Source organism: Bactrocera oleae, chromosome 5, assembly GCF_042242935.1.
Source record: "Bactrocera oleae isolate idBacOlea1 chromosome 5, idBacOlea1, whole genome shotgun sequence".
Classification (NCBI taxonomy): Eukaryota; Metazoa; Arthropoda; class Insecta; order Diptera; family Tephritidae; genus Bactrocera; species Bactrocera oleae.
Window position 1 is genome coordinate 29422044 of NC_091539.1, and position 18529 is coordinate 29440572.

An 18529-nucleotide genomic window follows, 5' to 3' on the forward strand; every position below is an offset into this window, starting at 1 on the left:
AGCAAAAATAATAGGAACTCTATTTCCTGGTTACAAGCTTATTGAATGTAGCTTGCATGCTTGAAAGCTTGTACATTAAATTGTAGCTGATTTTACAAAACTAAGTTATGAAAGTGCAATTTCCTGTTTACAAGTTATTTTATTATTGGCTGTTGACACAGCCAGTAGCGATTTTTGATATTGTCCAAAAATCGGCCCAAATGTCAAGTCAGCATTTATTGGTCAGAAATTAACAAAGCGCGTGTTAACTCTTCCCCTCTTAAGTCGATTGTCCTCAATTGGCACAAATTTTACAAAATTATACAGTGACTTGCAAATATGGAGTTTTAGGTACGTCTGCTATGTGTTCTGTAGTTACGTAAACTTCCTTTTTATTTTTGTTGTAAAAAATTAAAGTGGCTAAAGTGAAAATTGTAATAATTATTCTACTTGTAATAGTAATTACATGTTTTGTTTTATTATCTCTTACTAGTATTTGGATATCGCTCTTATGTTCTAGGTGGCTTACATATAAAGTCTCAAGTTTCAAATTTAGATTTGTTTCATTATTATCTTTAATATTAGTTATTAAATTTGGCAGAAAAAATGTGTCATAAGTTTTAAAATTTAGGTTGTTGTAGGTTATGTTAGATATTGAAATTTTACAATTTTCAAATTTCATAATAAATTGTGCCCTTTTGCATAAATTTTAGTTTGCTACAATCATGAGATACATTTCCATTAAAGTGTTTCAATATTAGTATTCCTGGTTCAATTTCTACAACTGAGGTTTTCGTTAAATATTTTAGTTTACATTGGGCTTCCATGAACTCTAAAATATTACTTAGACATTCATGGTTGTTCTTTATCAAATTCTTCTCTAAATTATTTTTTACATTTAAATTGTAGATATAGTTATTATCATCTACAAGATCTTCGTACTCGCTTAGAACAATGGACTTGTTTAAGGGATCGCGGAGGGGCTCGAAATTATCTTGGATAGGATGTTGGTTGAAAATTGTGGGATAAGTAAGGTGAGTATAATGGTATCTTCCTGAAAGATGACGGCTACCTTAATGTTCCTGTAACTGTCGTAGTCTTTGATTAGGTCCAGTTCTGTTTCGGTTATTATGTCGGTGGGAACTATGCCTAACTTACTAGAAAAAATTATTTGTTCTAAGTCGTCTATGTGATTTCTTAAGTGTGTTATGTCATTGTTAATCCTGTATGTATGTTCGTTGAATTGAGTCTTCTATTGTTTGTATTCTGTTCAGTGTAGAATATTTAAACGTACTAATGTAGTCGGTTATAAGAGCTTGTTGCTAGTTTATGTGGGTTGTAATGTTGTCTATCTGTTGTGTTAAGAACCTGTTAAAGCGTGTTAATTTGATTGCATTGTCAGTGATTGTCTGTTCATTGCTGTGTACGTGATCTAATACGTTTCTTGTTCGTCATCACTGTCCATGGAGCCTGCTATGAATTTCAAGCCCTTATCTAGTACGTTAACTAGTCCTCGCTTGGTTTTTGGGTGTGTTAAAGTTCTCCGCTACAATCTCCTCTTATACCTAGCTGATAACTTATTTCTTAATCTTTTATTTACCTTTACAAATATGACATCGCCCTTTGAAAAGTTTTTCGGAGTTTTCTATCTTTGTTATGATAACAAAGTTCCTGTTGTTGTTTACTAAGTAATCTCTCCTTGATTTCCTGCCAATCTTTCTCTAGAAGGTCAGGGTCGCTACTAACTCTCCTCCCAAAAAATATTTCAATTGGTTTTTTCCCGGTCGTAGAATGCACGGAGTGATTGTACTCTTTAACGGATTTTTCCAATAATTCGCTGAAGGATCTGTGGCTCTTCTCCACGTGCAGACAGTGCATTATTTCTTGCAGAGTGGAATGAAAGCGCTCAACTTGCCCGTTAGAGCAGCTAGAGTATGTTGTTCGGTATATTTCTGTACCGAATTCATTGTTAATCATAAAGTTTATTGATTCTGAGTTGAAGGATCTCTCATTGTCCATTACTATTGTTTCCGGCTAGCATTTCTGCTGAGCAGATCTGCTAACAGAGCTGAAAATCTCGACGAGCTCCTTAATCGCGCCCGCAGATAGGATCGAATCCCTGTCAGGCGCGGTTGGGAGAGCTGATCGAAGCTTCCTGCAATACAGGACACAATTGGTATTCCTGAAGTTTCTGTAGGTTCTATGCTTCGGGCGCAAGGCGTCCAAGCTGAACCCAATATATTTATGATCAGAAAAGGAGTGGTCGTCTAGAACTCTCCATTTCGAGATCAAGGGAGCAATTTCCCTAGAGGCTAGCGTGACATCAAGGACTTCCGCCCTGCTAGCTGTCACAAAAGTAGGGCAGTTTCCCCTATTACAGATAAAAAGGTCTACATCACAAATAAAATCAAAAAATGACTCACCTTATGCGTTTGTGTCCGAGCTCCCCCAGACGGTGTGCCTTGAGTTGGCATCCGAGCCTATAATAACCGCGGCTCCTTTGCGTCTGGCCTCTGCCAGAGCCATCCTCAGCAAGTTCGGAGGTGGTTCCACCTCGTCGTCGTGCGGCATGTAGGCTGAGACAAGCCAGATTTCCCTAGCACTGTCCTCCAGCCTAGCGGTGACGACGTCCTCGTTGCTGAAATTAGGTAAAAGCAAAACGTTAAGTTCATTTCTGACCAACAGGCAGGCTCTGGTTCTACCATCTTCATCCTCCAAACTCCTCTCCAGCAGTGCGAGTTCCGCACCATCGTCCATATCGTCGACGCCAGCCTCCTCGAACAGATGCTCGAGACTGAAGACGGATCCGCCCCCCGTGCTCACCGCATCCGAGAGGACAGGGTCGATGTCCATTTTCGAGAGGGGAACTTTCCCACTCTCTTCCACCCTCTCAGGAGGCAGCGGGCCATCCGCCCTGGCTTCTGTTGGGAGCGTCTTGAGAACGACTCTCTCGAATAGCTTATGGCTCCCTTTGTGACACTGAGAGGAGCGAGGGACTCCTTGTTCAGGAGTATCAGCGCTTGCCGATATGGTGCCTCGGTCCTCTCCAGCCTGATCACCCTCCAGTCTTGGGTGGGGAGAGATGGGTTGCAGTACCGCAACATCTCTTCAATTTCGGCCGCGGTGGAAGGTTCGGTCAGAAGCCAGACCCGGGCCCGAGGCCGCATCGGGAGATCCGATTTGGCCACCGCCTCGAGCCTTGCTCCTTTCCACACCTCCCCTACCCTGGCTACCGCCTCCTTGTCAAGGAGAGCCGACCGCTCGTCGGCACACCTAATGAGTTTGTGAATGCCGAGGTTCCATCCAGCAATTTCACATCTAGGGGGTGGTCCAGGGCTTCCCCTGACCACCTTCATGAAAACAGCGGAGATAGCAGCCGCTACCCGCTTCCACTCGTCATGGGAGATGGCTCCATCTCCTCTGCTTCGGTCGTACACATTAAGCTCCACTGAGCTTGCGAGTTTAGCGATTTCGCTAAACATAGGTGCGGGTCCGACCCGAGGCTTTTTGCCGAGGGAGGATTCCCCCTCCTGCGATCTCTGCCGCTTTATTGAGGTTTGGGGCCCGCTCGGCCCCACTTTACCGTCGCCCACGTCGCTCAGCACCTTTTTGGCCCACTCCAGTGTGCTAGCATGCTGGTCAGATTTCTGATCAGCCTGCTTGTCACCGTAGCGCTCCAAAATCTTGGCAGCCAGTCGACGATCAGACTTCAGCTTTTTAGCTGCAGTCACTCGCTTCCCCACCGGGCCCTTAGCGCTCGCCGAGGACCCCGTGACCCCCATGAACTTAGCAGAGGTTCCTCTGCTAGTGCTGGCGATTCCGCCTCGCACTTCCGCCCTATCCCGGGTTGCCGTCGGCAGACTCCTGCCGACTCCCCCTACCTTACCGCCCCCCGTGACGGTAAGCCAGGCACCCCCTGGATTACCTTTCTCACACTTAACCGGGGACGATTTCGTCCCCTTCGGTGAAAGTGTCCCCCCCAGGGAACCGTCCCCTCCAGCGGAGGTCGGTTTCGACCCGCTTCCTCCCTCGTCCTTAGTGTTTATGTTTGTCTGCATTTTGTTTTGTTGGGTCCCCACTCAGAGCCGTCTCCCGGAAAGGTAGTCGCCTTTTATGGTCCCAAGGTTGCCTCAGTTACGAGGCTAAGGCGAGGGTTGACGCACGCCCTAATGAGGCAATGCGTTCAGAGCCGACCAGCGCAAAGAAAGAGTCATCTCAACAAACACCTACCACACCAACTTAATGATGACGGGAGGGGAACGTACTCCGAGGCCTGCCATGGTTTTAACGGGACGGAGGCGACTTTGGCATTAGCCCATCAGCCATTTCTGCAGGGTATCACCCCTGCATACTCAGGTGACAGAATACCAAGACCACCAGCCCAGGGTTCAACCGAATCCATCTAATTGTCAAAGCTATGTCCAGGTCGAGCAAAGGTGAGATCAGGAGTTTCAAGGCCGTAAAGGCCGCAGGTCATTTGGCGTTACCCAGGATGCACCACGCGGAGGCGAACCTGCTCTACATCCCCGAGGCGTCTGTTACTAGTTGAAAACTTTTACTCGTAATCGGGATATGCAAGTACAATGTCTTCAGAAGTGAGTGAAAGTTTTATGTTGTTGAAGGCTTTAATGGCATTTTCGTTCAAAAATATATTGACTTTTGAAAATTTATTTTTGGATATTCTACCTTTTTCCCCTCTTAGAAGAGATGTTAGGGGTTTTGCCAACTTTCAAGTCGACTTCTTTTTTAAAAAATTTACATTTGTCCAAATTGGATGTTTTTATGTTGGCCTCTTCTTGGATTGCAAAGTTTTCTTAATATGATTGAGGTGTTCGTCCTCAGTTCTGCTAAAGATGATGATTCTCCAAGGTTTGAAATTACCTCCGATATCTCCGGTATCGGATATCTATCGGCCATTGTAGCCGAATCAAATTTTCTATAGTCTATGACCATGCGATATTGTTTGTCATCTTCTGATTTTTTAGGTACAACCCATATGGGTGAATTATACGGAGATCGGGATGGCCTTATAATACCATCATTCAGTAATTTCTTTACTTGTGATTCTATCCCGCTTTTCATCATTGCTGGGTAGGGATAGAATTTAGAATATACAGGGGAGTCAGTTTGTGTTCTGATTTGTCCCATAACTTTTGTAGTATACGTAAGCCTTTCATCGGGCTCGGAGAAAAGATTGGTGTATGTATTTACAATATCCTTCATAATATTTTTTTGGTTGAGGGATAAACCTTCCTCTTTTCTAGCTTTAAGCTTGCTGCTTAACTCTGACCATACGGCCATTTTTTAAAACTAGTATTTTATTTTCTGCAGTATATATTACTGCTCCCAGTGCCCTAAGTGTGTCGTTTCCCAGGTTGGCATCGAATGATTCCAATAAGAGCATAAGATAGAATTTAATTTTTTCTTTTATGTTAAAGAGATTTATATAAGTGTGTTCTGTTATCTTAACATCTTTTACAATTGATTTTGCACGGAAAGGTTTTTCGTTTGGTAATCGCTTTTTTGCTAAGCTTGGTTTTATATAATTTTTACTGGAACCTGGAAGTTTTAGAATGTTTCCGCTCTCCGTCTTCGGTTCAATGTATGGAAGCGAAGAGCTAATTATGCTAAAAATGGACATAATTGTATTCTTGAAATTCATCCTCTCTTCACTTGAGGTATCTCTATGAAACGTTCTTTGATTTTTGAGGGGTGGTTGATTGTTGACCGATTGTGGTGGTCTTTTACCCTAAAACTGATTCTGAGGAGGCTTGTTCATATAGTTGATTCGCCGTGAATGTATGTTCTGGTCCACCTCCTAATGAATGCATTAAGTGCCTTATTCCTATATGATTGGGTCATCATATGCAGAGCCTCGCTACCCATATCTACGCATCCCAATTTATTTAGGATTAGTGAAAGGTATTAATATACCTGTTGATAGAATTCCGCTATGCTCTTGTTACCTTGTACTAAGGTCGTGAGCTGATATTCCACGGTTGAAGTATCGCGTTTGTCTGCATAGTTCATTGCAGCACATTTATTAATTGCCAGCCAATCTAGCGGCGTATTATAAGATTCTAATGCCGTATCGGCATTGCCCGTTATTTTGTTTCGGATAACGCTAAGAATCCCGTAATATTTTGGGGTTCCCTTTAGTGGTTCGTAAATGCTAGACAGAATACTTGCGCTTTTATTTCACGAATTAAACTCTTCAGGGCAACCGGAGAAATCTTTGAGACATTTTACTACATCTGGAATTTTATCCAGTTCTCCCAGATTACCCCGATGCCTATCTTCTTTTGTTTGATCGATTGTTGTACTAAGAAAAGAGTTTGGGTTGAGTGTGGCCTGTACTACACCTGGCCCCTGTTGTTGAAGAATGTGCATTGCTCTATTGGTTATCAGATTTTTTAGGTCGTCCACACTTAATTGGACATTATTTGATGCCTGAGGGGCTGGGGGGGGTTTGCCATTGTTTCCCTTTGGGTAAGCTATGTGTTTATTACTATATTACTCAGAATTAGATTTTATATTAATTCTAGTATTTATGCTCCGTCACGATATTCTTTCGGCTGCTGCCTGTCTTCTTTAAATACCACCAGTACTTTAATAGCACCAATATTATGCTGCTTTCTTTGTTCTATCACGATATTCCCTTGGCTGCCGCCAGTCTTCCTTTAATATCACCAGTACACCAGGATGCTGCTACTATCACGATATTCCCTTTTATATATATATTTATACCCTCGCAACCTGTTGCTACAGAGTATAATAGTTTTGTTCACCTAACGGTTGTTTGTATCACCTAAAACTAATCGAGTTAGATATAGGGTTATATACATATAAATGATCAGGATGAAGAGACGAGTTGAAATCCGGGTGACTGTCTGTCCGTCCGTCCGTCCGTGCAAGCTCTAACTTGAGTAAAAATTGAGATATCTTTATGAAACTTGGTAGACATGTTTCTTGGTACCGTGAGACGGTTGGTATTGCAGATGGGCGTAATCGGACCACTGCCACGCCCACAAAACGCCATTAATCAAAAACAAATAACTTGCCATAACTAAGCTCCGCAATAAGATAAAAGACTGTTATTTGGTACACAGGATCACATTAGGGAGGGGAATCTGCAGGTAAAACTTTTTTTTTAAAGTGGGCGTGGTCCCGCCTCTAATAGGTTTAATGTGCATATCTCCTAAACCGCTAATGCTATAATAACAAAATTCACTAGAAGCAAATGTTTTTAGCACTTCTATTGACGGTGTGAAAATAGTTCAAATCGGGTGGCAACTCCGCCCACGCCCCATATAACGGTACTGTTAAAAACTACTAAAAGCGCGATAAATCAAGCACTAAACACGCCAGAGACATTAAATTTTATCTCTGAGATGGTATAAGATGACTTTATAGGAACCACGTTCAAAATTAGACAGTGGGCGTGGCACAGCCCACTTTTAGGTGAAAACCCATATCTTGAGATCTGCTTAACCGATTTCAACCAAATTCGGTGCGTAACGTTCTTGTCATGTTTCTTTGTCATAGTGCGAAAATGCGTGAAATCGGATTACAACCACGCCTATTTTCCATATGACACCATTTTAAATACCACTTGATTCTTTCACTTTCCACTAAGCAAATCAAGCAACAATGATTATATCGGCGTAAAACTTTGCGTGAATAATACGTTTAAAGTATGCCACCTTGTGACTAAAAATTCTCTAAATCGAACCAAAACTGTTCAAGCCCCTAGGTACTGAATATGTGGACCCCAGTACCTATAGTTGACTTTTTACCGTAAATATCGGCCATTGTGTAAGATATATAATTGAAATTCATATAATAGAATAAATAAATGAAATTATCGATAATAGTTTGTCTTTGTTTCAAAAATGGGTTGAATCGGATCAATAGTTCTTGTAGCCCTCATATATCTAATATAAATATTTTTGAACTTCCGCGTGACTTTATACCGCATATGTGAGTTATCTCAATGAAAATGAGAGAGCGTGTTTTACTCATAACAAGATCAAATCGGGTGAAAATTTTCCTTAGCCCACATGTAACTAATATCAGGATTTTCGAACATTCGTCTGACTTTACTCCATTTGATTGGTGATGGTATGTAAGGTACCTTAATGAAACAGTGGGAGCATTTTATTAGTCTGTGGCATGTTAGTAGTATGTGGTATTGGAAAAAATTAATAAAATCGGGTTAATACTGCCCTCAAATTCCATATACTACTTATAATGCTTTTCGTTATTCTAACCAGTTTTATGCCGAATATGTCGGTCAGTGAGTATTAATATTTTTTTTTATATATAAAATTGCTTTAAAATATGTTCTCGAGTATAGCTGAGCAATGTCAAAATTAATATATTTCTCTATCCCCAATATAGGTATATGATTTCCGTCTTTCCACCTGACTTTACACCGTTCCGGTTGATCAACGTGATATTTTAACGAAATTAAGTGGAAAAGATTTCTTAAAAATTATGTGGTTTGACGCTGAATTAGAATGAAATTAGTATATACTAAGTCTAAACCTCACAGATTCATATAATGAATTCCGATTCTCTGGTTGACGTTTGCTAACCTAAGCTTATAATATAAAATTTAGCCACTTTGGTGGAGTTAATATCACATTCATACTTATGTATATCTCACTTCAAGCAATAAAACTGAGACTAAGTTTATGGCCTTTAATATAAGTCAAGAAGATACCAAATTTGATTGTAATTTAATCACGATATCATTTAATAATGGATGTTTAATCAACATTTTTTAATATACGGTTTGGAGGAATTTTCTGGTATAATTTTTTTCGTCAATTTGATAATTTAATGAAATTAAATGGACAGTTTTTCTTAAAAATAATGTATATCGCTGCATATGAATGAAATTGGTCTAGACTTTGTTTAAACCTCATAACCCTAATATACTGATTTCCGCTCCTCTGTTACAACAGCAACCTCATATACCCCACATATTAAATCTAACCCATTTGTTCAGTTTATATCACATAATACCATGTTTGAGTTAAATAGCTTCTTTTTATAAAAGTTAACATTTCGGAGAAAAAAATAGTATTGACCCAAAATAAATCTATGACCAATAACATAAGTTAATAAGATACCAAATAATAATCGAGTAATGAATGTTGAATTCGCAACATTTTTATACTTTCGCAACATGTTGCAACAGAGTATAGTTTTGTTCACCAAAGAGTTGTTTGCATCACCTAAAGTGATAGATATAGATTTCTATATACATATATTTCTTCTAATATTTGGTGATAATCAGTGGTTAGGTATATTTTCTCAGCCATCATGTTGAACTTATTATAAAATATACCAGACAACAATGCTAAAAAAGTTTCTTAGAGTGCTGGACTTTGTATAGAGCAAAAAAATCTTTCTATGATCTTTGCATGAAATAAATATTAGTAATGTAGTATCAAAAGCGACACATTTTAATATGAAGTTCATGAAGTGAACTGTAAACTCAAGAAAATTACATTTTTACCTAGCGCCGTTGGCAGCTTATGAAAGGTTTAGATATTAAGACAGAAAGAAGAAAATCTACATACCTGTTCTACATATGTGTATACCATAATTAAATTTATGTAAGTTATTGTTAATTTAGCCTTCTGGGTAGACGGAGGGATTTTCCGAGAACTTAATTTTAATACAAAGAAATAAACTACTAATTTCTAAAATATAAATATAACTAAATATTATGTATTCTTATGTTAGTGAATAGCTAAAAAATATATAGGTATACAAAAGTACGTAACCTGTACCAACATGTTGCAAGAGTATAATATATATCAGTACACTGTGTTTGTAGTTTCAGTTTCACTAGATGTCTTTACAAGCAAAGTGCTTAATTCAAACTAATTTTAGTGTATTATACAGTACAGTGTACAGTGACGAGCAATAGCATAGCAAGGACTTACAAGGAAACAGTGAAAGAGAGCAGCACCTAGGATCCAACTTTTATCACCCGGACGGACTGAATTATATAAGTATTATCCATAAGTATTTTATATATTAATCCATTTATTATTAATTAATTATGCCTAGATTAAGTAGAAAATCTATATTACTAAGTCGTCTTCAGAATAGAAGACGTATGAGAGTTCTTCGTGCGAACTCTTTATATAGAGATAGTGAGCAGTCACAAAATACTGTAAGTCACGCTAATCGTAGATTATATTCCGATGTACGTCTGTCCGAACAAATAATCAATACAAATCAACATAGAACCAGGCGGGAAAATCCGCAAATTCGCTCTGAAGAGCAAATAAAAAATACTCGAGGTCATAGGTCTCGGCGTGAAGACCCCGAGGTTCGATCTGTTGAGCAAATTGCAAATACTGTTCAACATAGAACAAGGCGGCAAGATCCGCAAATTCGCTCTGAAGAGCAAATAAGAGATATTCGAGGTCATAGGTCTCGGCGTGAAGATCCCGAGGTTCGATCTGTTGAGCAAGTTGCAAATACTGTTCAACATAGAACAAGGCGGCAAGATCCCCAAATTCGCTCTGAAGAGCAAATAAGAAATACTCGAGGTCATAGATCTCGGTGTGAAGACCCCGAGGTTCGATCTGTTGAGCAAGTTACAAATACTGTTCAACATAGAACAAGGCGGCAAGATCCCCAAATTCGCTCTGAAGAGCAAATAAGAAATACTCGAGGTCATAGGTCTCGGCGTGAAGACCCCGAGGTTCGATCTGTTGAGCAAGTTGCAAATACTGTTCAACATAGAACAAGGCGGCAAGATCCACAAATTCGCTCTGAAGAGCAAATAAGAAATACTCGAGGTCATAGATCTCGTCGGGAAAATCCTGAGGTACGTTATGATGAACAAAGTAGGAACACTAGGGATCATAGAGAACTTCGCGCAAGAAATCCTGAGTATAGGAATTTAGAGCGCATTCGTGATCAAATGCAAAGGGAACATGCAAGAAGAAATCCTGAAATAAGGAGAGAGGAGTGTGATAGAGAAACACAACGTCGACAGCTTAGTAGGAGGGGTATGAGGGAAGAAATTTTGAATCAGAGACGTCTTAGACAAATTGAAAACCAAAGGCAGTCCCAACGAATCCGATTAACGAGAGAAAATAATGTTATAGAAACTGATAATAGTAGCAATTTAACAGATTTCAAAAACATTTATTTCCAAAATATAAGTAAGGGCCCTACTGAAATATGTATTTGTTGCGGCGGCTTATGGTTTTCACACCAAGTTCGCAAATTAAATTTCGAAACTATTGGGCAAGGTCACCCAAATGCTGCATCCGCCTTCTTTTTAATGCAAAAATTTCCTTCAGAAGATGGAAATTACAATTTTTGTGCTACTTGCAAAAATGCGATTGTTAAAAAGAACGTTCCAAAAATATGTTTAGCTAACGGTCTAGACTTTCCTGAAATACCGGATTGTTTGAAAGGTTTAACCCCAATTGAAGAACGTCTCATAATGCCTAGATTGCCTTTTATGACAATCCGTCCGTTAGGATATCAAGGTCAGAGTTTGCTCAAAGGTGCTGTTGTTAATATACCAATTTCTGTTAACAATATTGTGACATCTCTACCAAGGTACTTTGATGAGGCTCATGTTATACAAATTCACTTAAGAAGGCGTTTGGAATACAATCATGATTACATGATCGATACCATACGCCCCGCAAAGATTATGGAAGCTTTGCAGTTCTTAGTGAATACCCCTCTTTATCGTGAGCACAATATACATATTAATGAAAACTGGATTTCAGAATTTAATAACCAAGAAGAAGTTCCGTTTGTTGCATCTGCAGAGGATTCCCGATTGGTTCAATCTTTTCATGCGGGACAAACTTCCTATGATAATCCCTCAGGTAATAATATTCCCACGGGTCTTTTACCTTCAGAGCTTTTGGACAATATTCCTGTAGAAAACTTAGACTATAACCGTTTAGTTATAGCGCCAGGTGAAGGACAAAGACCAATTGACATAATTCAAGATAATAATTCAGAAGAGTTGTCATTTGGAACAATATACGTTGGGCAGAAGCGTACATGCTCTGAAACGTATAGCAAGATAATACGTTCTGAAATTCGTCGTTTTGACAGAAGAGCGTGTACCATTCCAAAGTTGTTCTATGATTACAAAAAATTAGAACTGCTACAAATTAAGAATAGTACATCCATTTGCCTTAGAAAGTTTTCAGGTCGCAACCGAGTTACGGCCCAAAATCTACTAAACGAAAACTTTGTTCAAAACTTGATTCAACACGATGATGGTTACAAGGTTTTGAAAGGCGTTAGATCCTCACCTGCGCACTGGGAAGCTGAGAAGAAAAAGGCAATCGCTATGATTCGCCAATTTGGGCTTCCAACCTTCTTTATAACTTTATCGGCTGCAGAATCTCAGTGGGTTGAGCTTTTGGTCATCCTCTCTAAAACTGTTGATTCTAAAGATATTTCGGAAGAGGAAGGCAACAGTTTAACAACCCAAGATAGATATCGCTTAATTCGGTCAGACGCGGTTACTTGTGCTAGATATTTTGACTACCGCTATCGACAAATTCTTAAGCTTTTTAAAGATAACGCCGGCATTTTTGGAGAGCATTTTGTTACAAATTTCTACTGGAGAGTGGAGTTTCAACAGAGAGGTTCCCCGCATGTACATGGCATGTATTGGCTTTATAATGCTCCCAGGATCAACCTTCAAGATCCTCAGACATTCCCTGATGTCATTAGTTTTATTTACAATTATATTTCAACTGATGGTTCGATCAGCCACTTAGAAAATTATTTGGGTTATCAAAAGCATAACCACAGTCGGTCTTGTACTAGGGAAATAAGAGGACAACAGTTTTGTCGTTTTGGTATTCCATATCCACCAATGCCTTCAACGCAAATACTGTTACCTCTTACAGAAACAAGTCAAAATTCAGAAAGACACAAGGAAAACTTTTTCAAAATTCAAAACGTTTTAAATTCAAATATGACTACAGAAGACATTTCTAATTTAAACGATTTTGAACATTTCCTGTCTGCTAGTAGAATAATTATGAGATTATAGAGCGGAACTTCAGAACCTTCCTTCAGGTTCGACTGAAATATTCGTAGCCGGTATTTTAGACCGTTATGTTCAAAGATCCGATCAGTTAGAAACTCTTTGTTTAGCTGATTTTACATCTAGGTATAAATATTTTAAATCTAGTAGAAGAGCACAAGATAGTGATCATGAAGAAGAAGAGAGGGAAGACGATAATTTACCAGAAATCGGGGTTGTCATACCTCTTAAAGACGGTAGCGGTTTTGTGAAAAAACGTACCAAACCTTGTATTATTCAGTATAGAAGGTTTAACCCAGATTTGGCCAGAGTTGAGTATTTCCGCGAAATGTTAATGCTTTACTATCCTTGGCGGAATGAATAGCAAGACCTCATTGAAAACGATAATGAGCAGACTTGCATAACACATCGTATTATAATTGAGGAAAATCAAAGAAAATATTATGCTTTTGAGCAAAGAGAACTTGAAAATGTTCTAGAAAGTCTTTATAATGAAATAGACTTGGCGAAGGTGCTCAAAATGAACTACCTATCGTGGAAAATGAGTTCCGAGTGTTGGCACTTCCGGAAATAAACCCAAATATAAATTTGCTAGACTTGCATGGCGAAGATTCAACAGATAATGGCACTGAATCTGATTGCAATATTAGACTTATTAAACTACCCCCTTTAATTCCAGTTGAGGAATTATTTTCTTTAGTTCAAAGTCTAAATACTAAGCAAAGAACCTATTTGACACATTTGATGCACCACCTAAACACAAATCTCCCATTTTATGAGTTCATTGGCGGCGGTGCAGGTGTAGGAAAGAGTCGTTTGATATCTGCAATATATCAAGCTCTTAACCATCGTTACAATTCTACACCTGGATCCAATCCAAGTTCCTTAAAAGTTCTTCTTTGCGCACCTACGGGTAAAGCAGCATTCGGAATAGGTGGAATGACCCTTCATTCAATATTCTCTTTACCTGTTAATCAGTTGAAAAGAGAGTTGAGGCCACTTAGCAATGACACAGTGAATTCATTGTATTCCAGACTTATCAATTTAAAATTAATCATAATTGATGAAATATCGATGGTAGGTGCTCGTATGTTTAGCTCTGTTGATGCGAGATTAAAACAAATTTTCAAAACAGACAGCCCCTTCGGGTAGGTATACCGATCATAGTGTTTGGTGATTTGAAGCAACTCTCACCTGTTGGAGATAGGTGGATATTCTCTCCTAATCCCAATGATGCATACAGCACTTTAGTTGGTTCCCCTTTGTGGGAGTTATTTAAACACTTTGAATTAACAGAGATAATGAGACAACGGGAGGATCAGGCCTTTGCAATTGCATTAAATCATATGGCATCTGGTACTATGACAAATGAGGACATATCACTCATTGAAACTCGAGTAGTTAATTTCGAAGAAGTTCCCGATGATGCCATACATTTATTTTGGTCCAATGAAGAGACAAATAATTTCAATGCCCTTAAGCTCAGTCGAATCCCAACAGAAGCTTTCCTTTCAACTGCAAAAGACTCAGTTAAAGGAATTGGTATAAATGAAAGTGATAATATTTTGGAAAGAGTTAAACTTTTCAAAACTTCTAAAACGCAGGGACTGCCCTATGAATTGACACTAAAAACCTCCGCCAAATATATGATTACAGTGAACATAAACACGTGGGGGCAGCTGGACAACTTATGCAAATTGATTTCCATTGTTCTTTTCCAACAATTCTGTGGATTAAATTTTTGGAACCTTCTGTTGGTTTGATAGCACGATCAAAAAAGCCTCATCCTCTAGAAAGTTCTTGGACACCAATTGAAAAAGTTCTAAAATCTTTTCAATATAAAAGAAATGAACAAATTTCAATTGAAAGAAATCAGTTTCCAGTTGTTCCGGCTGAGGGAATAACTATTCATAAAAGTCAGGGTGCCACATATAATAAAGTTGTAGTTCATACTCGACCCAGAATGCCTAGAGCTTCAATATATGTCGCTTGTAGTCGAGCTACTTCTGCAGAAGGTCTATTCATCATAGGAAATTTTATTCCTCCTAACAAATTTTCTGAATCGGATCCCGTATTTAGGGAACTGAGGGAATTGGACACAAATAAAGCTTTGACAACAAGTTTCAATTTTATGATTTCCCGAACATCAGGACATCAAATTTTATTCCATAATGTTCAGAGTCTTCACGCTCACATTAATGATATAAAAAGCGACTGTTTGATGCTATCTTCAGATATTTTATGTTTTGTAGAAACTTGGAGTTATCCTTGCGAAAATTTTGATATACCAGGATTTACTCCAATTAACGAGCTGAGGATAGATAGCACGGAAACAACCAACAGAAATAAACGGGGCATTATAATATATGCAAAGCATAGTATTGCTTGCTCTATAGAATCAAAGGCTGTAAAGAAAATTTATTCAGGCCGCAAAGTTTTAGAAGCGGTTTTGTTTAAATGTTTCAATATTAATATTCTGGTTCTATATAGAAATTCAGCTTTCTCTGTCAGACAAATAATTGTAGAACTTCAGGAAGTCCTTACTTCTGAGTTAGGCAATCAAAATGTGCTAATTGTTGGAGATTTTAACATTTGTTTAATTTCTACAGGGACTGCAATAAGAAATCTGCTCCAAGAAAAAAACTTTAGTTCCCTGCTTGGTGCAGAATATTCAACTACACCTGCCGGTACACAAATTGATTGGGCATTTTCAAACATGGATCCTTCCCGTGTAAATGCAATTACTTTTGAGACAGTACACAGCTATCATGACAGTATTTGTGTCTCTATTTCGAACTAAAGTTTTCAGACTTAGTGCAATAGTTCTTCATTTTTTTTATCCAAATATAATCGAATTGGAATGGTATAGGAATTTTGACAGTAGTTTTTAAAACAATTTTAAGAAAAATATGTAAATAATCGAATTAAGAAAATTTAAATTATATATATAATTTGTTATTATATATGACATTATTGTATAAATATATGATAGAAATTAAATAGTATAAGGAAAAAAGAAATATAATTTGGATATATGTGTAAGAATCTCTACAAAAATTTATGTTTAATATTGTAAATATTATATACAAATTAATATAATAATATTATATCATTTTTAAAGTTGTTAATATTTATTATTTTTAAGCTAAACATGTATAATAATATCGTTATAATAAATATAAAATGTTATTCATTGTTCAAAACCGATTTCTTTTTATACTTCTCAATACAGTTGCAATGCAATGCATTCTATATAAAATCAATTATAAGCGTATACAAAAAGCACAAGAACGATTTCTCATAATTTGAGTAAATTTAGTTTACAAATTGCTCTAATTATTTTCACTGTGAGTGAAAAGTAAATAACTAAGGCAACAGTTCCTACTTCTAATTATTAAAATATATAAAGAAGTCTCAAACGAATATACCATTTAACTTTGCGAGAGTATAAAATGTTCGGTTACATCCGAACTTATCGCTTCCTTACTTTTATACTCTCGCAACCTGTTGCTACAGAGTATAATAGTTTTGTTCACCTAACGGTTGTTTGTATCACCTAAAACTAATCGAGTTAGATATTAGGGTTATATATATATAAATGATCAGGATGAAGAGACGAGTTGAAATCCGGGTGACTGTCTGTCCGTCCGTCCGTCCGTGCAAGCTCTTACTTGAGTAAATATTGAGATATCTTTATGAAACTTGGCAGACATGTTTCTTGGTACCGTGAGACAGTTGGTATTGCAGATGGGCGTAATCGGACCACTGCCACGCCCACAAAACGCCATTAATCAAAAACAAATAACTTGCCATAACTAAGCTCCGCAATAAGATACAAGACTGTTATTTGGTACACAGGATCACATTAGGGAGGGGCATCTGCAGTTAAAACTTTTTTTAAAAAGTGGCGTGGTCCCGCCTCTAATAGGTTTAATGTGTATATCTCCTAAACCGCTAATGCTATAATAACAAAATTCACTAGAAGCAAATGTTTTTAGCACTTCTATTGACGGTGTGAAAATAGTTGAAATCGGGTGGCAACTCCCGCACTCCCCATATAACGGTACTGTTAAAAACTACTAAAAGCGCGATAAATCAAGCACTAAACACGCCAGAGACATTAAATTTTATCTCTGAGATGGTATAAGATGACTTTATAGGAACCGCGTTCAAAATTAGTCAGTGGGCGTGGCACAGCCCACTTATAGGTGAAAACCCATATCTTGAGATCTGCTCAACCGATTTCAACCAAATTCGGTGCATAACGTTCTTTTCATGTTTCTATGTCATAGTGCGAAAATGGGCGAAATCGGATTACAACCACGCTTACTTCCCATGTAACACCATTTTCAATTCCATCTGATTCTTTCACTTTCCACTATGCAAATCAGGTAACAATGATTATATCGGGGTAAAACTTTGCGTGAATAATGCAATTAAAGTATGCCACCTTGCGGCCAAAAATTGTCTAAATCGAACCAAAACTGTTCAAACCCCTAAGTACTAAATATGTGGATCCCAGTGCCTATAGTTGACCTTCTACCGAAAATATCAGTCAAACCACAAAGAAATCTCAAACGAGTCTACCATTTGACTTTGCGAGAGTATAAAATGTTCGGTTACATCCGAACTTAGCCCTTCCTTACTTGTTTTGTTTTTGTTTTTAAACTTGAGGTGGCTGATACGTAATATCCCTCTTTTGCCACTGCTACTCGAGTACCATTCCTCAAGGTTCGTGAGATAGAATTTTTTTCGCAATTTTTTAATAATTAGTTTTTTCACTACCGTATATTTCGGATTTTTTACGCACGCGTATCCTTACTTTTTTACTTTTTCAGGATTTCTCACTACCATATATTTCGGATTTTTTATGCACGTGTTTGCCCAAGCGTGTCCCTACTTTTTTATTTTTTCAGGACTTTTCGCGACGTTGGCATCGGGCACCAGTTACGTCCCTTAAGTTATAGGGACTAAAAAAAGGTATTTTTTTTTATTCGGACAATGTGTCCGTCTTTATTGAAGCCAAATATAGAACTTAAACTAACATTTTTAATTGATTGATTTTTATACTACTTACAACTATGATAAATTGCTTATTAAAGTATTATTTATAAATTTAGCAAAAATAATAGGAACCCGATTTCCTGTTTACAAGTTTATTAAATGTAGCAGACGCTGATTTTACAAAACTAAGTTATGAAAGTGCACACTCCTGTTTACAAGTTATTTTATTAGTAGCGATTTTTGATATTGGTCAAAAATCGGCCCAAATGTTAAGTCAGCATTTATTGGTGTTAACTTATACATATATGTGTGTACATATAAATCAATTCGCGCACATACGTATAGTGTATTGATAAGTGATAAAATTATGATTCGAATTTCTGAATCCGTACATTCAAATGCACATGTGCAGATGACTATATAAGATTAATATGATACAATATGTACATATGTACATATACATACATATATTGTATTAAATTT

The 18529-nt window shown here is 37.8% G+C and overlaps 1 pseudogene; it reads right to left on the reverse strand.

Annotated features, from left to right (window-relative positions):
• Nucleotides 1-2403: 2403 nt before the first annotated feature.
• LOC138857504 (uncharacterized) lies at nt 2404-4037 on the reverse strand (annotated as a pseudogene).
• Between the last annotated feature and the right edge of the window lie 14492 nt (nt 4038-18529).